This window comes from Anthonomus grandis, chromosome 22, assembly GCF_022605725.1.
Source record: "Anthonomus grandis grandis chromosome 22, icAntGran1.3, whole genome shotgun sequence".
Taxonomy (NCBI): Eukaryota; Metazoa; Arthropoda; class Insecta; order Coleoptera; family Curculionidae; genus Anthonomus; species Anthonomus grandis.
This window is the reverse complement of record NC_065567.1, coordinates 12,365,872-12,391,606: the sequence shown is the minus strand read 5'-3', so window position 1 is coordinate 12,391,606 and position 25,735 is coordinate 12,365,872. Positions and strand designations below refer to the sequence as shown.

The 25,735-nt window shown below is 33.2% G+C and overlaps 2 protein-coding genes across 3 annotated transcripts in view; one reads left to right on the top strand and one right to left on the bottom strand.

The window, feature by feature from the left end:
* LOC126749132 (plexin-B) overlaps window positions 1-17,101 on the bottom strand; it is a 559,001-nt gene extending 541,900 nt beyond the window's left edge. Inside the window, exon 1 of the mRNA XM_050458788.1 lies at window positions 16,531-17,101. The gene's annotated coding sequence lies outside the window, so the exon portion shown is untranslated. The remainder of the gene's footprint in view (window positions 1-16,530) is intronic.
* LOC126749133 (OTU domain-containing protein 5-A) overlaps window positions 1-25,735 on the top strand; it is a 104,601-nt gene that overhangs the window by 61,617 nt on the left and 17,249 nt on the right. The window lies entirely within an intron of this gene.

Sequence of the window (25,735 nt, the reverse complement as noted above, 5' to 3'; positions counted from 1 at the left end):
AACTCATGGGCTCACACCAAAAGTCCCTTGTCTAACTTAGAAAGTTAGGTTATCTTTCAAAAATCAAAATAAACATAAAAGAAAAGCTTTAGTTCTGAGATGACATTCAAGTGAATCTATATTAAAAGAAAAGTTAATAATCAAACTTATTACTTTAAAAACAAGTTATGTTGCCCTTCCTGAATATAGTGTCAAGGGAAAAATCTCATATTCTGTTGTTTGGGGCTAAAAGTTCGCGTGAGTACTTTCGAAATAGGCCTATTTATCCAGTTTACAAGGAGATCTATACGGTCTATTTCAACTAATATACATCTAGTTATTATGAAACTATTCAAAACAGTATAGTAGCGAAATCTAATAATGAGAGTGATAACAATATAATTTTTAGGTTAGTATTCAGTATAATATACTACAGTAAAGCTAATAAATGTTGATAGGACTTTGGTTTACTGGTTAGGCGGTTTACTGACTGCATGATTCACTATACATCACAAACATTGATCAAACCTGGCTCCAAGATGGCTGCATGGTTGAGATGGAGGACCTAGGTGGATTAACAGTGAATGTCAATGTAGGTGTTGTGGACGTTATTGGAGTAGATAAGTGGGGATTTCTACTTCTTATAATAGTCGATAAAAACCATATCGAGAAGAAAAAAAAGTCAATGGAATTGGCCTTTTCTTGGGAACACAAAACTGGGCACTTAAACAGAGAACCTTAAAAAAGTTGGAATTTAACTACACCACTTATAATCCTGCACTTTTGCTGTATGGCATTTAGTATCCATAAACTAAAATACCCAAAAGGTGAGTTTTCAACTTTTCATTGGAGTAAAAACGGCAAAACTACCAAGAACTCAACCTTCTTCAAAGGCTTGTTCTTCAAGCCTCCTAGAGGTCAAAGATTTTCGCGCCAGAAATGGTTATAGTAGGGATATAGGAGAATGAGCTGGGATCTGATTGGCTAGGATATGACTTCTGACATTACTGAAATCAAAACAATAAAGAAATAATAATATTATGATTAATAATTTGAGTTTCATCATAAGGGTTGAAAATTATTAATATCAAAAATAGAATTAATACTAAAATGATAACTGTTTATTTTATTAACTTTAGCACCAGAATAACTTAGAAATTGCCTCTTAAAGTTTTATAATCCAGCTATGCTTTCGTTAACATTTTCTTATTCTTTATGTATCTGATGAAGAAAATAAACTGTAACACCAATGTTACTTTTTCAAAAGTGCACGAATACAGATTAAAGATATGGTCATAAGCTAAGAACTCATATCGTTCATATAAAATAAACATCAATGCACGTCGCGTCTAACGCAATTTGGTTGCCGCCCCTTGAATCTGTTAGTAACAAATGACTTCCTGCTCCATGTATCCCAAGTTTTATTTGTTTATTTGCATATTGTCGCTTAAGTAAATATTGTGGTTTCTTCAACTGTGAACCTCAATCGAGACTTGTTTTTTTCAATCTTCGATAAAAGCTGTAAACAGATTAAGATTACCTGCAAATTTTTTTAACCTCAGTCAACTGCAACCGAGTAGAGGTTAAACCCTTGACACCGAACACTGCCGATAGAAACACCTCTACAGAACAGAAATATATAATCTTCGAGTGCCCTGCGCTTACTGATGCGCTTTGAAAGTCGCAAATCGATTTACGAATTTATCTATCTATTGGGACCTAGCAGCACAAATGTTAACCTCCTCAATTAGAATCAATACTGCAGAGCATACGGTATTTATAAGCTACAATGTCGGACGGTCAAGAGCTTTCTGTACTCGTAGTATTAATAAATCAATCTTTTTACACGGCCTTACTTTTACGCAGAATCACAACTAAACACTTAACCATGAAATAATTAAACTATTTATTCGTAAAATATAGAAGAACAACATTTTAAAATTTCCTAAACATCGTTTATAACACGTATGCATATCCCCAAAGGCATCCTTAGAGCAAATGTTTCTTTTTTTTAATACAAAGAAGTGATATTTAAATGCCCATTAACATTTTGATAGGGTTATCTATTCTTTATTTAGCATGGTTTTAAACCGCCAGCGGACAACTAAGCTTTTAGTGTCCAAAAATAATCAATACATCCTAACCAGAGTTATCCTACAAATAAAAAATTAAATACCTCTTAAAAGTATACTTTAAAAAAGAATGCTTTTTGATGGGTCAGACCAAATGTAACATCAAAATACGATAAGCCTTATCTCTTATATAGCAGTTTAAACAATACGCCTAATATATGCATATAAAACAACTGGATGGTCATTATATTAATTGTCGGATGATAAAATTCTTCTCGGCTTAGACATTAAAAAGAGACAGTAATATTTGATTGTAAAGTGACATCTTAATGGTTTTTTTAAATCCGATCATCTACAGGCTATTTTTTTAATGATTAGTAAATCAGGCTATATATATATTAGGGAGCAAACCTGTCAAACCTACACAATCATAAAACTTTATGCGTACGTCTTATCTAATGGATTTTAATTTGAAATATGGATTGGCAACTCCTAAGAAAACATTTATTATTATTACATAAGGGTTTACATATTTTATTGGATGGATCGGGTCCACTTTTAATTGCATATAAAAATACAATTAAAAGCAATATCAACCCGAGGCCATTATTGACAAAAAAAATCGAAATTCATTCATTTGTGAGACATAATAGCAAGCAAACATAAAGACTATTGCTTCTTTTGCTATACATAAATCTTTTAAATAAACTATAAAAAGTTAAATATTTTTCAAGGAGTGAAACTAACACGCAGTGGCGAAGCGTACGAGTAGACAAGGTAGACACTGTCTACCCAAAATTATCCAGTTATTTGTCATTAATTTATTACGTAATTATTTCATGTAATTGTTGAATTACAATTTAAAAAAAAATTAACACAGAACGTAGTCGCTCCTTACTATTATTAGATAGTATCTAAACGGCTATAATATCTATCTATCTATAATATCTAAGGCGCGCCCCGCCTGACGCACCAATTAAAATAAAAATGCAGGGCTGACACCCAATTATTGTATACGAGCCCCAGAAAGACATATTGATATTTGTCTTCCGAAATTTAGAGCAATTAATCGACCCATATACGCATCAAGCAGGTGGCAGAGGTCCGGCCGCATCAGCATTCAGCCTATTACGTATGCAAAATTTACTCGCGGGGAAGACCTTCGAGCTTTTGTCTATCGAAGTCGACCAGCTATTTTATTATGCTGTTGAGGGTTATTGTTTATGGACACGCTTGATCTGGTCGGCTGCAATACATCTTACAGGTTTTTTTAGTGGTTATTTATGAACGACTGTTCGATATTGGCAATTGTATTTTAGTTGTGTTTTTTTGTAAGTAGTATTTATTTTTATTTATCTATCTTTTTATGCTAGTAGTAATAATTTTTGTTTTTATATCACTACATAATTTTTCTCTTTGAGTTAATATTTCATGCGCTTTCATTCTCTATTTCATTAAAGTGAATAATATTGAACACACATTTTTTTCTAATTAATGATTTTTATTATTTGTCTACCCGAAAAAAAAGTTCACGCTTCGCCACTGCTAACACGTACTCCTTCTGGTACACCCCTCTTTCAAGACTCCTTTAGTCTATAAAGTATGAAATACATTAGCAGTATGAAAAGTATGAAAACTGATTAGCAAAAGAAATATGACATAACTTACCTTATCTCCTACTCGTTGCCTCACATCAAGATGTAATGTGATAATGGTAAGATTTGCAAAAAGATATTTTACCTACGCATTGCTTCGCTAAAGAGAACTGCCTATTGAAGCATCTGGTGCTAGTACTTTATGTCAGTTATACGGGGTGTTTACTAAACATACGACAAACATTTAAGAGATTATTTTTGGACTAATCTGAGCATATTTTGTCCTTTTGTGATTTTTGGTAGGAATCTTTATTTCGAAGATGCGGTTTGTAAAAAAAGAATTTTAACGTTCGGAACGAAAAAACATTCCGACTAAAGTAGCCGAATAAAGTTGAGTTTGTCAGTGTCAAAATTTTAGGAAAAGTTAGACGTGTATTTTGTGTGTTTAATACCTATACCTCTATGTGTGTGTTAGTGAAGTCGTCTATCATAAATGGCTATGCGAACACCGAGATGGCTGACATGCATTTATGGACTTGCTGATGGCAATTCATTAGAAGCTAGTCGGTTGTACCGTGAACGATTTCCTAATCGTAATGTGCCTAATAAAAAAACCTTCCAAAGTATAAATCAATGACTTCGTAAAACAGGAGCATTGAAGCGAAGTGGAGGACCAGAAAGGGCAGTGAACGGTAGAACTAGAAGGGAATGTGCTGGCCATGGCAGAAGAAGATCCAGGTACCTCTACTCTAAAAATTCCAAATACTTTAAATGTAAGTAACGAGACAATTTGGAAGAATCTTGGAGAATATTTGTTGTACCCATAGGGGGGAAGGGGCACGTTTGAACGTGGGGCACATTTGAACTTCATTCAAATTTCCCGCCTCTGGCGCGATAATCGTTTAAAAACGGCACGTGGTTGAAGTAACTAGTGCAAGAAGGCAACCGTATTGTGCAGCGGCTTCCACGACTTGCTGTATCGCAAATACGAATAAACCTTGTTTTTCAACTTTTGTCTTGTAATATTTCCTACTTAAACAAATTAGGCTCAACACTAAACTATAAAGAGGACATTTATTCTGCAGTAGGTCGTCAACTAGACTAGATATGTAGATCGTTTTGTGAAAATATGTGACTTTTGAGGTTAGGACAATTTTATCAAACGTGGTTGAATTCGAGTGTAAGCACAAGGGGTGTCTTTGAACTTTAAAATGGGGCACTGTTGAACATTGTTCAAAGGTACCCCATTAGTAGTAAAAAATGTTTCTTATGGTAAGACAATATAAGAGGAAGAAGGAAACTGGGTTTACTGAGGAAGACATAGCGAGAAGGCGATAGCAGCTGTAAAAGAAAAAGAAATGTCTTTAAGAAAAACTGCAGAAGTTTATGGCGTAAAACATACTGCTTTGTTTTACCGCTTAAAAAAACAACCCAGGGAGCAGGCGTTTTCCTCTAAGCATACATTGAGACAAGTGTTTAATGATCAAGAAATTATGTAGGAAAAATATATTTTAACGTGTTCTAAACTACAATATGGCTTATCGTATAAAAATCTGAGGGTATTGGCATTTGATAATGCAAAATCTATGTCTATAAAATATCCACCTAGTTGAGATACTAACAAAATGGCAGGGTTAGATTGGATTCAAGGGTTTATGAAACGCCATCAAAATCTTAGTCTCCAAAGGCTTATAAAATCTTTTACAAAATGTACCCTAAATTAAAAAAAATTAATAATAATGGACAACCACGAACCCGCTTGGAGGTGGTCACTATACCGCCTCATTGTAGTCATCGCCTTCAGCCGCTGGACGTTTCAATAATGGCTCCTTTTAAGGCTAACTTAAAAATAGCGCAATATGATTATTTAATTTCGAATCCCGGAAAAGCCATAACAATCCATGACCTGGCTGGGCTGGCAAATATAGCTATTCATTCACTCCAAAAAACATAATATTTGGTTTTCAAAAAACAGGGATCTGACCGTTAAATAGAAATATTTTTTCAGATAGTGACTTTGTTGCAGCAGGAAAAGCATCTACTAATGATGTTGCTAAAATACCAAAGGAACAAAATGACTCTACCGTCTACTTCATCTGCAGCTCCGATCACTTATGTAGCATCAGCTTCCACGACCTTATTAATTGAACCTGAAGTAACATCTCCTGAGGTGGTCAGACCATTTCCCGATATTTGTTCGACTTCCAAAAAGCGTCGCCAAAGTCGCAAAACAAAACAGTCTCTGTTTCTTACAGATACACCAATTAGAGATGCCATTGAAGCCGAAGCAGTTGCTCGGGAAGCTAAGAAAAGAGTACAAACGGTAGCCAAGAAGCCAAGAGTGAAGAGAGTAATATTGGCAGATAGTGACTCATCATGTAATGATGCCATATCCCTACAAGTACAAGATGATTTTGAAAATGAGTTCGAGCTGTCAAGGTCATCTGATGAAAATGAAGATTCGCCAAATTTGTCGTCGGATGTACAAATTGACGATTATGGTTTAGTCCGATTTTGCACTAAGAAAACATTGGTTCACTACGTAGGAAAAATTATCGGGCAAAAAGAAGATGAATATATCATTAAATTTTTAAGGAAAAAATGACGGAAATTTTATTCTCCCGCAGTCGAAGATATAGGCACAGTAGCGTCTATGGATGAAGTTAAGAAATTACCTGTTCCGCATCAAAAAGGTACTGAGAGGATATCTTCATTACTGGAGTTTAAGCTGCAATTTATTAAAATTAATTTACGATAGATTTTTTTGTAATAAAAATCAATAAAACTTCCAATATATATGTACTGTTTATTTGTGCCCCTTTGCCTGTTCAAATGTACCCCAGCTGTGGGGTATGACATTTATTGTTTATTTGCGTGTCAAACAAAACACACTAAAATATCAATATTTTTTTCAGTCCGACCTTAAAGTAAACGTATTCTACATCTGGAAAAGCTGTTCCTCACTTTTATATTAGAATTTAGATTTTTTCAGGACTTGAATTTTAGTAAATATGTTCAAAAGAAACAACACGTTTCTTTTGCAGAATTTCTTCCACTTCCTCCTGCAGATTTTCTTCCACCTATTGCATTCTGTCAATGGATTTTGCACATATTGGTTCAAATCCCTCAACTACTGACTCTTATTCTTTTTATCGGTGAAGCCAGTTTTTCCAGAAATTCAATAAGAAATTTTCACAACAACCATGTTTGGGCAGAAGAAAATCGATATGAGGTGCTTGAAGATCGCTTTCAACATCAGTTCTCGTTAAACGTTTGGATGGGAATTATAGGTGACTTCCTAATTGGACCGGTATTTCTGCCAGGAAGTTAGCGGTGAAATATGCCGCAACTTTTTAGGACAAACACCTCAGTTTCTGGAGGATGTACCATTGACTACAAGAAAAGCAATGTGGTTTATACATGATGGTGTCGAGGTAAAACGAGGAAACCCCCTGAATTATTTCCTATGGGGACACTTGAAGTCATTAATTTATACTACTCCAGTGGAAGATGTAGGAGATTTAAGAAATCGGATAATTGCTGGATGTAACGCAATCAGAAACGATCCTGATGTTTTTGAAAGAGTTCGGCAGTCGACGAGGAGAAGATTGGATTCTTGTATCCAAGCGGGAGGTATTCATTTTGAACAGTGCTTGTAGATTAAAAAACATTACATGTTATTTTTGGTAATAAATATAATCATTGTTATTGTCAAAATTATTTTTTACCCCGTATCTTCGAAACAAAGCTTCCTATTAAAGATCATAAAAGGACAAAATATCCTTAGAATAGTCCAAGAAATAACTCCTTAAATTTTTGCCGCATGTTTAGTAAACATCCTGTATATGTACCCGCTTAAACTATGTACCAAAAATAAATTTAATTTGAGGACAAATGGTGTTTTTAAAGAGTTGAAGACAATATATCTAATATTATTTTTTTCCGCAACTAGTAATGTGATTCGATATATATCGAATATTTCTCTAAAATTCTCTTATAAACATGTTAAAACATCTTGCTTGCATAATGGTTAACGAGGTAACTAGCTCCCACATAAGTCTTGCTCAATTTAATAAAATACAACTTCAAAACAACAATAAAGTTTTATTATTAAAACTTCTGGTAAAAACTAGATGGAGTTTAATTTTCAATTGCATGAATAGCTTTATACATTCTTCTCATATACGATAAACCGAATTGTTTGGATGACGAATTATTCTTGGTAAAATTACAAAAAGTAACACCAATTGTTAAATGGATTACTTTATTGAAAGGAAATGTTTAAAATATACCAGGTTACATATAATATTCCATTACTACCAATCAGTAAATCTGTGGAAAAGGAATGCTTTTTAAATTGGAAAAAAGAAAAAAAATGGCAGTTAGAACTATGCCCTATGCCGGAAACTTACTGGGTCCTTCTTTAACAGGACAAAGCCTCACTGGTGAAGAGCATATATTAGCGATACAGTATATAAACAAGGTTTTAAGCACTCATCCCAATTTTATTGACAAAAAAAGAAAAGTTTTTACAGAACTTTGATTTATGGATTTCATTTGGCTTTCAGGAAGATCAGCTGGTGGCAAGGAATGTGTAGCCAAACCAATATTAAAGATTAAGCCACTGTAATATTAGGATTACCCCCACCGTCTGCTGAAACGGAGCGAAGTGTTAGCACATACTCATTCATCCACACTAAAAGGAGAAACAGACTGACTATAGGGAGGGCATGCAAACTTATATATGTCGCTCATAATCAAAAGCTCTTAAACAATTCGAATAAAGATGGGAAAATAGAGGTAGATAAGAAGCCTGTTACCACAATTCATCTGTGCAAGTATGCTTAACCAAATGCAATTTGAAAACAGAACCACGTAAATCTACAGTGACAGTCAGGCAGCTCTAAAAGCGCTAGAATCCCCTACATGCACGTCTGGAGCAATATGGAGCTGCAAAAACGAGCTCATACTGCTTGGGGAATGGAACAAAATTACCCTAACATGGGCCCAATAAATTTGAAATGAGGCGGCTGACAAGCTAGTCAAAAAAGGAGCAGAATCCAACTTGATAGGTCTAGAACAAGCATTAGGCATTGCCTACAATACGGCAAAATACACAATCTCAGACCTAGTGCACAACAAAGCAAAGCTCTCCTGGGAGGAATTACGAGAACACAACCATGAGAAGATTTTCATACCGGATGTAACAAGGATGAAGGACCTAAAAGCCCTAATAGGAATATATACCGGCCACTGCAGACTGCGTCACCACATGAATAGGATTGGTTTGGCGGAAGTTGCCGAATGCAGACATGGAGGAAGACGAGACTGCAGAGCACATCCTATGCAGATGTCCGGCACTAGAGAGAATCAGGCAGGCCATCTTCGGCAATGCAAGCCTTACCTAAGACGGAAGACATTAAGAATGCTTCTCCCAGTCAAATTATCGAACTCTTAAAGAGGGCGGACTTGATTAAGCACCTAGGAGTGAGCCACAATAGATCTAGGGTCGCAGTGAAGGGACACAATGTGTCCCACTCATAACAAACATAACCTACCACAACTCATCTAATGGAGCAAGATCCAGAGCAAATCTCTACACCTATATAGCAAATGATGAATTAAGAAAAATAGAGAGTGACTCCTCAGCCTACACTCTGCATGATACAGAGTCAAGCTTGGATGAAGAGGACTTCTCTTTTTTATTTATAATTATTTCAAAAAGTGATTTGTTGGCTTTAAAGTAGTTGTATTTTATCTTATGGAAAGAAGTTCCTATTCCGGAATGTTCCTATGCAAGGTACCTGAATAAGTTAAAAATATTTTAAGTTTGTTTTTTGTTAGCATTTTCCATTTTATTTTTGGAATTAAAAGTAGTTTTTTAGTTATACCTTGACTTATATAAATGTAGTAATAAGTATTTTATAATGAGTAGGAGTATCTAAGTTTTTTTTTAAGAAGTTAATAAATAAATGTTAAATTATTTTTATAAACATAAATGTTTTATTTTTAATAGATTTTACAAAAAAAAAATAGTCTATATGAAGTCAGTGCATTACAACACTATAAATAAATCTTACTACTAATTTGTTTTATTTACCCATAAACATACTAAAGCAAATAATATTTCCATAAGTTTCTTGAAAGCTTTCAAGAATATTTTGTGGCTTTTAAATGTTTTGGGAATTTTACATCACTATCTGAAACTTCAAAATAATTTGACGGCATGTCTCATGATACTTACATATCTTCCTGAGCAAACATACTATAATGTTAGCAACAGTGGTATTAATTCCCTTATTAGTATTAATTAACTTATTAATTCCCATCTGAGGGACCAAGTTGTGAATGTGGGAGTGTTTGCTGCACTGGTAAAATATTTAAATTCAAGTACTGAAATATTGGAGTGCTGTAAAGATATCTTCTTGAGCCAATTACACATTTAAATTATGCTCCTCTTAACTCTTATGAGAAGTATGTGAATTAAAGTTATCGCTCAATTGAGTGCTCAAATAATGCAGGGACGAACATGGGGGCCTTTTCCATCACTTTGTGCTATCGACCAGTAATATTTTATAACAGCATGATTATTATATTGACTAGGAAGGAATAATATTTGTATTCATAATAGCATAGATAAAAATGTTGCATTTAAAGACACATTTTAACATGATAAACCAATTTATAAAATGGTGGAAAAATCTACTGTACATTTAGTAATTGCAATGAATTTTTATGAGTATTTAATAGACCAAACTTCATGTGCTTTTATATGAATAATAAACCACAAATCATATCATAAGTAATCAAAATAATAAGTTTCAAGTAGATACCTTGACATGTCAAAAGCACATTTACTCATTTCCAGGACTATATGCGCCAAATCTGGCCAAATCATAATATTATAACCGCGAAAATAATCAAACAGATCAGACAGGTCCTTGATTACCTTGAAATTATTGATTGGATTGATTATAACATTAATTATATACAAAAATAATTCCCTTTTACTAGTGGTCATCAGCTTTACTAATTTAGGTAATAATAGGCACATTCTGTATAACTTCACACAGAAAAATTGAACATCTACCCTAAGGATTCTCTACCTATATAAGGCAACCTTTTAAAAATTGAAGTCCTATATTTAGTTTTAAATGAACTTCTCATTTATTTCAGGTTTTAAAATCAGTAGGGTAAAATAACCAGTATAGGTGTAAAGAGAATCACCTTATACCTATATATACAAACCAACAACCTAACAACCACTTATATTTTAGGGGTGAGGAAAAATAATAATTCTGAACAAATTTAAATGTGGGTAAGCAAGAAAAAAAGAATTTTCATTTGATTGTGAGGATTAGAGGACTAAAAAATCACTTGATAATACTGCTTATATAGAGTTTTAATATAGAAAAGATTGAGTTTGTTGAGATTTTCATGCATAACACTCAATGTGAATTAGGATTGTTACATACAGGGTGTTCCACTTAAGATTGATAGAAGCCAACATGTGCTGACAGGTTGTGTGTTAAGCAATCTTTTTAATTTTTGGTAGGAGGCTTTATGGGTATCAGTACATACAACGCCACTGGATAAAAAAACTAAAAGTCAACACATTCAACCAAACCATCATAATTTCGCATTTTTCATGAATTTGCCTGTTCCTTAAAACTCAATTCTGGTTTAGAAATATATTCACATGCTTGTCCTAATAAAGTTTTCAATTTTTATAAGCTTTGTGGATGGATTTTATAATTTTTTTTTTGATAGCACCCCACAGAAAGCAATCCAGAGCTGTGAGGTACAGAGACATCAGGAGCCGTGTTAGAAGAGGACTACTGTGACCAATCCATTTATCTTAAAAAAATTTATTAGGCCTTCTTACAGATGCAGCATTATGGATCAGAGGGTCATCTAGCTGAATATACAAATTCTTTCTATAAGTTAACGGCAAGTCATGAACAGCATCAAAAAATCCATTTTGCAAGGAAACCAAAAATCTCACACCTTTTCAAATCTCCCTTTTACTATTACTGCTCAAACTTTTAATACCTTTTTTGTTAACATTGCAGAAAGTATAGTCTCAGAATTACCTACACCCACGAACAATTTTTCCACATTTTTAACTCCTGGTAGAATCACCACTGACTCTTTTTAAATTTCATGAGGTGACTTTCAATATGGTTAGAGATAAAATAAACTCTCTTAAAAATAAAAAGAGCAAAGACTGTTTTGATCTTAACGTTAAACTCATTAAAACAATTAAAAATATTATCATTTATCCATTGACAAATCTCTTAAATGCCTGCATAAAAGAAAACATTTTTCCTACATCCTATAAGGTGGCTAAAGTGATACCAATATATAAAACCAAAGGTTCAGTTGATGATGTGTCAAACTATCGCCCAATATCACTGTTGCCAATTTTCTCAAAGATTCTGGAATCACTCATGAAGGATCAAATGTACCAACATTTTGAAAATAACAATCTCCTTATGAAGGGTCAGTTTGGTTTCAGGAGTAACGGGTCAACTGCATTGGCTATTGAGAGTTTGGTGGATTTTTCATCAAGGGGTCTGGAAATGGGTTTCGACACCTATGCTTCATTCTTTGACCTGACGAAGGCCTTTAATTTCTAAATCTTAAATTTTTCACAAGTTCTTGGGTGTACTTCTTGACTCTGGTCTCACTTGAAAAAACCACATTATTGACATTATTCAGCTGGCATCTAAGTTATCAAAAATAACCTTTCTAATAAGAAATCTATCCAGCTCTGTATCAAGGGAAGTTTTGTTGTTGGCTTATCATGGTTACTTTAGCTCCGTTATGTCATATGCTGTGCTGAACTGGGGTCACTCTACTCATGGGGAGAAGATATTTGGTTTACAGCGCAGGTGCATAAGGGCTATGACTGGTTTGGCGCACCGTGACTGTTGTCGACACTGTTATTCTGAACTTGGCATCCTCACTTTTCTATGTGTATTCATCTTGCAATGTTTGAATTTTATAAAAAATAATCTACCATCATATTTAACACACAGTCATATACATCAGTATTCAACTCGAAACAATCTGAATATTTTGCCGGAATTTCGCAGGCTTGGGAGAACCCGCAGAGGAACTGTTTATCATGGGATTTGTTTCTATAATGTGTTACCATTGCAGGTTAGGGAACTTAATGAACAAGCTTTTATTAAAAAAATTAAAAACTATTTATTAAAAAAGTCTTTTTATTCTTAAAGTCTTATTATATTCATTTGAAGAGTACCTAAATAACCATTTTAATGACCTAATTTAACTGTTTTATAAATATTGTGTGTCTATTATAAGTATTTTTAAATTGAGTGTCTGTAGATTTTAATTATATATATAAATTTTAGAATCTTACTGTATATGTGCCTATATAATTTTCATTTATTAATCTTAGTTAATACTTAAGTTTTATATCATGAAATTGCATTTTATATATTACCATTTATATTGACTTGTAAAAACACTATGTGTAATATTACAAATAATGATAAAAAAAAAAGAAAAAAAACAAAATCTATCAAAATTAGAACTTTAGTGTCCTAGATAAGGAGGATTCAATATAATTTAACAGATTTGAAATAAATAGTGTCCTAAAGTCCCCTTAGTTTTTCTTACGATTTTGATATTATGATCTATAAGGCAAATAAAATTTTAGGCTTTTTGAGGAGATCATGCAAGGATTTTACAAACATTCCAGCACTGAAAACATTTTATCTAACTTTGGTTCAATAGAATCTTGAAATCGCAAATATAATCTGGTCACCTTGTTACCAGAACAACATATCTCAAATTGAAAACATCCAATCCAGATTTCTAAAGTTTGTAAGATACAGACTATTCAAATCTGGGGTAGTTTTTAGTATGGAGCAAACTATGTTTTATTTGTCCATTACTGCATTGTCACTAAGAAGAGAATTTTATAATGTCTGTTTTGCTTAAAAGGTACTGAGTGGCCTAACCAGATGCCCTGAGTGTTTGGCTCTTTTCTTAATCTATATCCCATTTTATGCAACTAGAGGTTTGTCGAACATCATATTATATGTTAAATAATCCAATAAATAGGATTTCTGCAACTGTTAGCAGGTACACAGATAGTCTTGATTTATTTTGCAGTAATTTTAACAAATTTAAGAAATGTGCATATGATGTTATCTTAGTTTATCAGAACCCGCTCTATCAGAATCATGTTGGTCTCCTTGAATCTGTTCAGTGTAGATTTGCTAAGTTTTTGGCCTTCAGGCAGGATGGCATATATCCAGTAAGAGGGTTTGATCATCGGCAACTATTGGAACGCTTCAATCTACATCCATTACATCTCAGAAGAATGATCTTCTCTGTAAAATTCCTGCATGGGTTACTTAATGGATTCATTGATAGTCCTGTACTTCTTTCTGGTGTACATTTCATGGTGCCTAGGCTTAATGCTAGACATCCCCTAACATTCTTTCTGCCAAGGCCTCATATTAACATCCTGTTGAAATTGCTACTATATACAATATCCGCTATATTTAATCCGATCTGTCACATGTGCGATATAAATTTCTCTCCGGTTCATGTGATTGTCGATATCTTGGTGGATCATTACTCTTGGGATTAAGACCCATGTGTTTAAGTTATAGTAAGTAGGAATATTGCAGTTAATTTAATTTAATTTTATTGAATATGTGATTATCTTGTTAAACTTTTATAGTTGGGTTTTTATATCATATTAATAGTTATTTGTTCTAATTTTTTGGATAACTCTTTTTGTGACTTTACTTTACTTTTTTTCTTTTCTTTTCGGTTTGTTTGTGTGCATTTTTTTAACTATATTTTTCATTGTTTTGCAACTGTTTCCTGTTATTGGGCAAGTTGCCTGTTGGAAATAAAGGCCTATTATTATTATTATTAGTTTAGTTTTCTATTTCTAGATACTTAACTGTTAATATTATATATTATGTATATCTATTGTGTATTATCTTAGAATGTTTATGTAAATGTTTATAGTAATAAATAAATAAAGATAGTTTACTCTTGAACCAAAAATTATCAAACCTCCATTAAAATGTATGTCTAGGAGGTATCACATTTCGTATCCTGAATACAATGTGCTCCTTATAACCATACAACATCCTACCAAAAATAAAAAAAGATCTCTTAACAGACCACCAAGATATTGGCTTGTATCCATCTTAAGTGAGACACCATGTATGATTGTGATAACTATATTGGGACAAAATATTTTATAATATTAAAAGTAAAATTAGGGGTGTACATGGATGAAGCTTTAAAACCATTATTTAGTATGTAACTGGAGAAAATACAAACTTTATATACAAATTGAAGAACATTACACATTTTGGAACAAGTGTCTAGTTTAAACTTAAAATTGGTATGTAATTAAAGATGTACGAAGAAGAATAGTTATTTGTTAAATACTAATAATAATCTTGTTCTGTCCAATCCCATCTATGAGAGTTGGCAAAATCATATTTTTTACATGAAGTTGAGCCACATACGAACATACCAGAAATAATAATCAAGCCCTATGATAATGTAAAAAAATATAGTAAGATTGATAAATTGATCCAAAGTTTATTAGAACCTTTATGCTTTTTTTCATGTATTCAAGTAATATTTTTTTATTATTTGGGTCACAGAAGTATGGGTAGCTTTTTAGCTGCACTCTGTATAGTACCTGCGATTACAGTTGCCTTAAAAATGATTATAAAATTTATATACACAATATTCAAAATACTAATATGCCCTAAATTTATTATTTTGGCTAATTAATTATTGACTATATACTATTTTGTGGCTATAAAATTATTATACATGTTGTAATCTTGTCATTTTAAAAAAGATGTATTTTCCTATATTCTAGGTATCAGCAATTCACAATAAAATGAATCTTTGAAATTTGGATTGTGTTATGTTTGTTTGATATAAAAAAAGATAGGATGTGTAAGTTTACATTGTTTTTGTTACAGCTCCATCAAATGGAATCAAATCTATATGTTTTTATGAAATAAACTCCATCCATTCAAAATATAATAATGTGTAGATATCTACATAATGTGTTTGAGTTTGAACCTTTTTTATCTTGTGAATGTGTACAGATTTTTTAATGATTCTTCATTACATCATAATTTTTGACTATTTAGTGTTTAGTTTTAATCTCTCTTTTTAAATTAATAAAATTTCAATAAACAATGAGTAGGTATCTTAAGCCAGACCAATAGGTATTTTTTTTGGTTTTGATAGCCTGCTTGAACATTGAGAATCAAGTGTCTTAGAAAGTGAAACTTTGCAATCAAGTGTTTTGGGTATTTTATATTAATTAAGTAAAGAGTGTTGTATTTGACCACTTTTTCTATAAATATTGCAATGAGAAAAGAACATATTTTCGAAGGCATTTTTCACAAACAAATTAATGAAGTTAATAAAATATAAATAATGCAATACATTTTAATTCTTCTGCTTGCCCCATAACCCTAAACATGCAGGTTGGTAGCTAAAAGTTCTTAAAGACAGGTCTCCTTTTTCATTCATTGGTTAATTAAATGCTAAATATAGAAGTATTTCAAATCTAAATATTTACTGTTGAATATATGAATGAATGAATGTTTACATTTTAAATACAGCTGATGGCTGATTACAGGTATCCTGGATTTTATGACCTAAATGCAAATCAGGTAATATTTCCAATTTTAATATTCATTTAAATAGGATGAGTGGTGCCTTTTATTGTGCTGAAGAAACTGCATAATGGAAAAGGTTGCATGCACAAAACATTGCTAGAAATAATAACTAATGGAAAAAATGAAAAACAAACTACTTATATATTATCTTCTATATATTCATCATCATACCTGTGGTAGAGGTTATGACAGTTTATCTTCTGTATTTAAAGACATATTTCACTGAAAGACAGTTAAGTACAAGTGGTAGAAATTGCTGATTGTCTTGCTTACTTATGGAATAACTGCAAAAAATGTTCTACTCCATTTTGAAACACACGCCGAAGGAGCTATTAACCGCGAATTCTTTGTTCATAAAAGTTGTCTTTAGGCACTTGTCCATTGTATAGACATTTATTTTGATAGAAGTTCATTCAAAAACAAGCACGATTAGTAAATAAATGCGGGGAGTGTCTAATGATAACCAAAATTTGCGAACTCGAAAAACAGTAGAGTAACATATATTTTACTTGACTAGGGACACACACATATACAGAACATAGGGAAACACTAAGAATTTTGGTTCTATCTCTCTCTAGCAACCAGACTGAATGTTTGAAATTACTATGGAAGGTGGAGTCAAATTGGAAGACTTTTGGCATTACTAGGGAAAATACTTTTAAAAAACGGTAAATGCATTGAAACTTTGACATTAGGTGAATCACAGCGATTCATTTTCTATCGAGTATATTCATTCAAGACTGTTATAAATAAAAAAGAAGGCATGTGTTTAAACATACCGCTTCTAAAATGTCAATAGAAAGAGATAGCACCTGATGATCTGGTATATTCGGAAACCTACCGGTAAACGCAGTAAGGCATCGTTCTATCTTTCTCCCACTTAGTCATTATAAAGCCGCTCTAGATCGATATTACACCATGTTTATGATCCGCAGCCTTTCTGTGTGTATTGCCCTTTGTTTGGCAGGTTGAAATTCTGGAAAAAGGGTAGGCAACCTACCACACTCATCTTCTACGAGGAATGGTAAAGAAGTTGCAGTTTCCGTCTAAAATAAATTATTGTCGACAAGCAGCCACCAAATTTATTTTTTAACTAACAAACAAAAACGCCAACAAATCAGCAACAAAACAAAATTGCAAGTTTTCGAAGACAGGAACAAACTGGCAACTGCCGTCCACATAGGGCCACAATTTGATGGGTCCACATTTCCTCTTAGACCCATCAAAATTAAACAAAAAAAACCATGGTCTACTAAAGGCTTACGCTTGTCTTCTAAAAACATACGCTCCTTATCACACTTAAAAAAATTCTCAGACAGTGTGTTCTTCCACGATTACGTAAGGTTGTACAAAAAAATTTACCATAAAACAATAAAGGCAGCCAAGGACCTCTATTACAATAAAAGGATTTCTAATTCTGCAAATGTTGGTAAGGAAACTTGGTCTATTGTTAATGAATTAAGGGATAAGGCTTCTCCATCTATCACAATCCCCACTTCACCGGATAACTTAAACAACTACTTTATAAATGTAGCCAAAAATCTCATGAATACCGTAACTCCTTCCCACGATCCTCTCTCATATCTCGCTAATGAGAATTTACATAATTTCTTTCTTACACCCATAGCATTAGAAGAACTACGCAGCACAATAAAAGACATTAAAAACAAATCTTCATCTGGGGCTGATGGTCTAACGCTCAAAATGTTTTCAAATCTCCCGGATATCACTTTAAACCATCTTACCAACTTGATTAATATGTCTCTTCAAATTGGAATCTTTCCAAGCTGCCTTAAGACGGCAATTATTATTCCTTTACATAAAGGGGGCGAGAAGGATCAATGTTCGAACTATCGCCCAATTGCACTTCTCCCAACATTATCGAAGATTATTGAAAGCCTGGTAAAGAAACGACTTTTATCCTTTTTGTTTAAATATAAAATTATAACCCCGCATCAGTTCGGATTCTTAAGTAACAAGTGCACCAATGATGCTATGTTGTCCCTCTTTAATAATATATACTCCAGCCTAAACAGCCATCTCTCTACAGCAACAATTTTCTGCGATTTCTCTAAAGCTTTCGACTGTGTAAACCATAATATCCTAATTAATAAATTGCAGCACTATGGAATTAGAGGAACACCTCTCGAGTGGTTCATGTCATACCTGAACAACAGGAATCAGTTTGTTAGGGTTGATTCGATGACGTCTTCGAGCAAGCCAATAGAATGCGGGGTACCTCAGGGCTCAGTTCTAGGCCCTATTTTGTTTCTTCTATTTATAAATGATATTGCTAATCTGGACATAAATGGTAAAATTTGTCTCTTTGCGGACGATACTAGTTTTTCTTGGAGCAACTTAAATATGGTGGCTCTTCGTAGAACCATATCTCGTGACCTAGTCACCATTAAATCGTGGTGCGATTCAATTCTCTTGTGCCTTAACGTCTCAAAAACTAGAGTATTATCATTTAGCGGTGCGTTGCAACCTTTTGTAATTAATAACAACAGAATGGAGGTCGTTGATTCCGTAAAGTTCTTGGGACTGATGGTAGACAACTCTTTAAAATGGGATATCCACATCGATTACTTATCCAAAAAATTAAGTTCTGCATGTTTTGCTCTGAGATCAGTATCCAGGGAGCTAAGTTTGGCAACGGCTATAACAGTTTATTATGCCCTGTTTGAGTCGCACCTCCGATATGCCCTTCCGTTTTGGGGTACGTGTGGTGCGACTCAATTTGAACGCATATTTAAGCTACAAAAGAGAGCTATACGCTATTCATTAAGACTAAATTACAGAACTCACTGCCAGGAATATTTTAAAAAATTTAAAATACTAACTCTTCCTTCCTTATTTATATTTGAATCCGTCTGCCTAATCCGCAAGCACTTATCAGATATGTCAGAAAGGCCATTTCACAATTATCCTCTTAGAAACGCAGAGTACGATCTTTATCTACCAACCCCACGATCAGAACTAGTTAAACGATCCATTCTTTACAAAGCAAAAAAAATGCACAATCATCTCCCATTTGAAATCAAATCAATAACAACTTTTTCCAAATTTCGGAAAGCTCTGAAATCATACTTGCTGAAGAGAGCGTTATACACAGTAAACGACTTTTTTAAATTTTTTAAAAATTAATGTTATGAAATTTTAAGCACGCGCTTCCTAAACACTGGTAAATTTGTTTATGTTGTTATGATAATGTACATAAATAATATTCGTATATTATATAAACAAATTAGTAGTTTGCTAATAATGTTTTTGTAAACAACTGCCTTTTGCCGACTTTGTATACAAGTGAATGTATATATATTTTATAGATTTTAAGGAAATGTGACCTAAACAATTTATAAAATTGTTAAGTTTTTTGTATGTTTTGTTGTATTTTTTATTTTTATATATTTGTATTTTTTGTTTTGTCTTTGTGTATATTTTGTTTGTATGATTTATTTAAATAATAGCTTCGTCAACAAAATTTTAAATTTTATGATAATAAAGCATTGATTGATTGATTGATTGATTGATTGATTGATAGGAAAACGTTAACAAGTCAACTTGTGATCTCCGACAGAAAATGTGGCGTGCTCGAAATTTTGAATTACAAAGGAACAATGACTTATTTATTATGGCATGTGGTTTTCTATTCCTAAACCGAAAAAAGAAAAAACGTTTTTGGGTTAAGCCGAGCTTAAAGAACCGACAAAAAAACTACGTTGAGGAATTATTGGAAGATTTACGAAAAGATGATATAGGTATTACTGGAGAAATGCGATCTAGCTTTAAAATTTTTTTAAGAATGACTAGTACTGATCTTGAAAATCTAATACAAATCATTGTACCTACGATACAGAAGAAAAATATAAATTTTCGAAATGCTATTAGTGTATCAGAACGTTTAGTGATTACTTTAAGATTTTTGGCAACTGGGGAGTATTACCAGAGTCTGATGTATCTTTTGAAAGTATCCAAACAGGCAATATCATTAATAATTTCAGAAACCTGCGATGCTCTCACAAGTGCACTAAATACATATGTCAAGGTAAAATGTTTTTTTTTTTTAATAATCTTTATTTTGAATGTGTATGAGAACTACATGAATGACTGAGCCGATGCATTTGTTGTAATCTGCGAAGCTGACCAGGGCTCATTAATCTGGGTGGTGTGTGGATTCGATGAGCAGGACGGACTAGTGAGAATCACGTACGTTGGAGCACTGGGTGGATTTGAGTAAGGCAGAACGCTGGGTGGGTTTGAGTAAGTTTCAACGCTAGAGGGATTTGAGTAAATTTCAATGCGAAGGGCACCTGTGGAGGACCGAATGCTATTTGGACTCATATAACTGTGGTTGTTTGTATCCATAGAACTATTGTGAACTGAATTTGCAGATCTGAAATGACGGAACGGAGTCAGTTGCTCTTGAGCTTCTATGTTTTTTGGTTTGTCATACTCTCCAATTTCTACTTTGTAGAGAAGATCATTGATTAAATGCTGCACAGTAGCTTGTGCATACGGAGTGGAAAGTTTTCGCACTTTTCTAGCAACTAGCTCACCAAATATGTCAAAATCGTCGGGTTGAACGGATGTTCCTTGCTGATTTTTTTTATATACATCTTTTATTATTCCATAAACTTCTGCACTTTGCTTCTCACTAGTGGAAACAGCTCTTTTCTTTGTTGTGGTAGATTTTGCTTGTGAGCTCTTGATGTTTTTTTTAGTGATTTGTGTATTATTAATAGTTTCTTTTTAAGCCTGCGGATCTTTGTCTTTTTCTTGAGCTTCTTCAATACTATTGTTTGTAGTCTGGTTGTGGCTAGCGGTATCAAGGTCATTTTCTTCGGTTTTTTCAGTCTCTTCATCACTACCTGAATCATTGCTTTCCTGTAAAGGTAAAGAATGTATGTTATTAAAAACTGCGTAAAAGAGCCAAATAAGTACCTATATTAAAAAAATATAAATAAAAGCTTCAACTTCCAATTGAATTTAAATCGTATTTTATTTCAGACTCCTCAAAGTGAAGAAGAATGGAACAAAGTTAGCGAAGATTTCAATAAGATTTGGCATTTTCCACATTGCATAGGCGCCATGGACGGAAAGCACATTGTAATCGAGGCACCTACATTCAGTGGTAGTGAATTTTTTAACTATAAAGGGACTTTTAGTGTAGTTCTTTTTGCGGTTGTTGACGCAAATTATAATTTTCTCTATGCAAATGTTGGTTGTCAAGGACGAATTTCTGACGGAGGTGTTTTTAAATCTACGCCATTTTATAAACTATTAGTTGAAGGAAAACTAAATTTGCCAAACAAATGTGTTCTTCTTGGAAGGGAAAAAGAAAGTCCATATGTTTTAGTGGCAGATGATGCGTTCCCCCTTAAACCATGCATTATGAAACCATACAGTGGCCATCAAGATAAGGGATCTATAGAACGTGTGTTCAATTACCGAATTTCACGTGCTCGGAGAATAGTAGAAAATGTATTTGGCATTTTAGCGTCTGTGTTTCGAGTTTTTCGGAAACCAATGTTGCTACAACCAGAAAAAGTAGAAAAAGTGAGTTTGGCATGCATTTGTTTGCATAACTATCTAAGATGTGTCTTGTCGAAAAATAAATATAACCCAGCAGGGAGCTTTGATATAGAACATATAGATAGTGGTATACTAGAAGATGGCGCCTCGAGAAAAGATCAACAAACTTTACAGTCGTTTTTTAATCTACAACAGACTGCACGAAAATCATCTGTAGAAGCTATGGAAATAAGAAAAGAATTTGCTGAATATTTTGTGTCTGAGCAAGGTCAAGTTCCATGGCAGTTAAAATTTTGTTCATAGTCTTTTGAGAATGATATATATAAATATATGGACCACTATGTATGTACTTATAAAAAAAATTATATCTACCTGTGTATTCGTTAATCCGCCTATATTCCCACTTGGTCTTGGTCTTGGTGAATAACCAAACCACTTTGAAACGAAAGTTTTGCCTGCTCCGGATTTCTTCAATAACTGATAATTTCTGTGTTCTCTTTGATACTGGGTGTTGATATTTTTTATCTTTCTGTCTACTTCCTCTGAAGAAGCATCGCACAAAATTCCGATTTCCTTTAAGGCGTCTGCCTTTTTATATCGATTTTTATAATCTGGGTGTCGGGCGTCCCATAACAATCTAGATTCTCTATACATTTCAATTAATTTACACGTATTTTGAACACTCCATTTCATTGTTTTTTCCGGCGTAGTCATTTTGTACACAGCACGAGACAAACTAAAACCACGAATTTATTTCTGTTTTCTTTTTGTCGATCGCGTAGCGCGTACACACTAGACCAACTGAGTTGCCAGAAACGCCGACAAAACATCAACCCTTTGATCTTTACCGGCGGGAAAATAAAAAGTTGCTGAAAACACGAACAAAACAAAATAGTTGCCTAAATGTTTTGATTTTGTTTCAAAAATGTTGAGAAACACAGAGTTGCTGTTTTGTTTTTGTTCTGTTGGTTTGGTGTGGACCCGGCATAGCTAAACTATTAATCAACTAACTACCAGTCGTCTTGCTAGCATGATAATAGTACCGTTTTTGCTCAAGAATCTCTCCAGTCCATTTTCGACTCTTTTGGCTTAATCATGCACATTAAATCACCTACCAGAATAACTAAAACCAGCTCTAGTACAATAGATTATGTCGTATCTTCCTTTGAGCCAGATTTCGTCGATTGTACTGTCTTAAGCCCAGGTTTCTCAGACCATGAAGCAATGTTAACAAAGTTTTCCATAACTAAATCTAAAAGTAAAAATGTTCCACGCAAATTAGGCCGTATTTTCTCGGATAAAAATTTTTTACATTTTAGGCACCTTTGTCAATCAACTGACTGGAATATTCTCTCTGACGACGTTGATTCAGAATTCTCTAGATTTGTAAAAACGCTATCTAGTCTTTCTCACAAGTCCTTTCCTTTGAGACCTCTTAAAAAAAAGCAACATAACCCCTGGTCTACCCAAGGCTTGCGTACATCTACTAAGAACATGCGCTTATTATCTCATCTTAAGAAATTTTCAGACAGCGCTTTTTTTCATGAGTACGTAAGACTTTACAAAAAGATTTATCAGAGAACTTTAAAAGCCGCCAAGGATATTTACTATAATAGGAGACTGGCTAAATCTAAAAATGTGGCTAAGGAAACATGGTCGATTGTTAATGCTTTGAGAAATAAGCCTTCTTTGTCGAATACTATCTCCACTTCATCTGAAAACCTTAATGATTATTTTGTAAATGTGGCAAATAATTTAATGAGTACCATAACTCCTTCCCATGATCCACTTTCATATCTTCCCATTGCAAATGAGAATTTCCACAGCTTCTTCTTTACGCCCGTAGTGTTACCAGAGCTTTGCAGTTCAATTAGGGAAATCAAAAACAAAGGCTCTTCTGGAATTGATGGAATTACTCTCAAAATGTTTTCAAATCTGCCCGAATGTACATTATGTCATCTTATTACTCTAATTAATCAGTCTTTTCAAAAAGGTGTTTTTCCTAACTGCCTTAAGTTGGCGATAATAATTCCACTACATAAAGGAGGAGACAAAGATCAGTCATCCAACTATCGCCCTATTGCTCTTCTTCCCACACTTTCAAAAATTATTGAAAGATTGGTTAAAAAAAGACTTTAATCATTTTTGCTAAAATATAAAATACTTACTTCCTATCAATTTGGATTTTTAAATAACAAATGCACAAATGATGCTATGTTTTCTCTTTTTAATAATGTATACTCTAGCTTAAACAACCAACACCCTACAGCAACAATTTTCTGTGATTTTTCTAAAGCCTTTGATTGTGTTAATCATGACATCTTATTAAAAAAGTTGCAATATTACGGGTTCAGAGGAGCGCCTTTTGAATGGTTTAAGTCGTATCTCAGTAACAGAAGTCAAGCTGTGAGAATTGATTCGACTATGTCTTCTTGCAAGCCAATACAAAGTGGAGTGCCTCAAGGTTCCGTACTTGGCCCTATTTTGTTTCTTATCTTCATCAATGACATTGCTAATCTAAATATTAACGGTAAAGTCTGTCTATTTGCTGATGATACTAGTTTTACCTGGAGTGATCCGGATATTTCTAAACTTCATAGAACCGTATCAAGTGACTTAACTACTATCAAATCATGGTGCGACTCTAATCTCCTTTGTCTCAACATTTCCAAAACTAAAATGTTGTCCTATAAAAATACCTTGCAATCTTTTGTACTTGGTAATGCAACAATTGACGAAGTTGATTCTGTAAAGTTTTTAGGGCTAACTGTTGACAACTCGTTAAAATGGGACACACATATTGACTTTTTATCAAGAAAATTAAGTTCCGCTTGTTTTGCGTTAAGATCAATTTCTAAGGAGCTTAGCCTGTCTACTTCTAGAACAGTTTATTTTGCCCTTTTTGAATCGCACCTTCGATACGCCCTTCCATTCTGGGGTACATGTAGTGCAACTCAATTTGACCGTATTTTTAGACTACAAAAGAGAGCTTTACGTTATACACTGAGACTTAAATACAGAAGTCATTGCCAGCATTTCTTCAAAAAATGTCAAATATTAACTTTTCCATCTTTATTCATATTTGAGTCCCTTTGTCTAATACGCAAACACGGTTCAGCATCTGATAGGCCTTCCCATAGTTATCTACTTAGATACACGGAACATGATCTATACCTGCCTACCCCACATTCAGAGTTGGTCAAAAGTTCCATATTATATAATGCAAAAAAAAATGCACAATCATCTGCCATTGGAAATTAAATCCATCACATCTTTTTTTGCATTTCGTAAAGCATTAAAAGCATTCTTACTGGAGAGAGCTTTTTACACAGTTAACGATTTTTTTTTGTAATCATTGATTTGAAATTTCGCACTAGCAGATTATGTATTTTTACTATCTGTACATGTTTAGGTATACTGCTTTTTGTAGCTATTTTTGGATTTTTTATAATTTTTTACTTTTTTAAACATTTTTTACATTTTTTTTTAACGTAGAGAGATTTTTTTAATGATCTTTTTTTTTGACATTGTGTACATTAAATTGTATATTTTATAATAATATTTTTGACTACTTACAATTTCTAAATTGTATTAATCTGTATATATTGTAGATAATCTATTCTATTTATTTATTTATATTTTTTTTTAAATTTTGTTTTGTTTTTCTTTTTTTTAATTGTGTTTTGTTTGCATTTTTGTGTCTTTTTTGTTTTACAGCTTTGTCTACAAATTGTAACAATTTCTTGACAATAAAGCATTGATTGATTGATTGATTGATACTTGAACTCTTGAAAATGACAATAAATGTCCAAAAGTTGGTATTAACTAATAAATTGAGTTT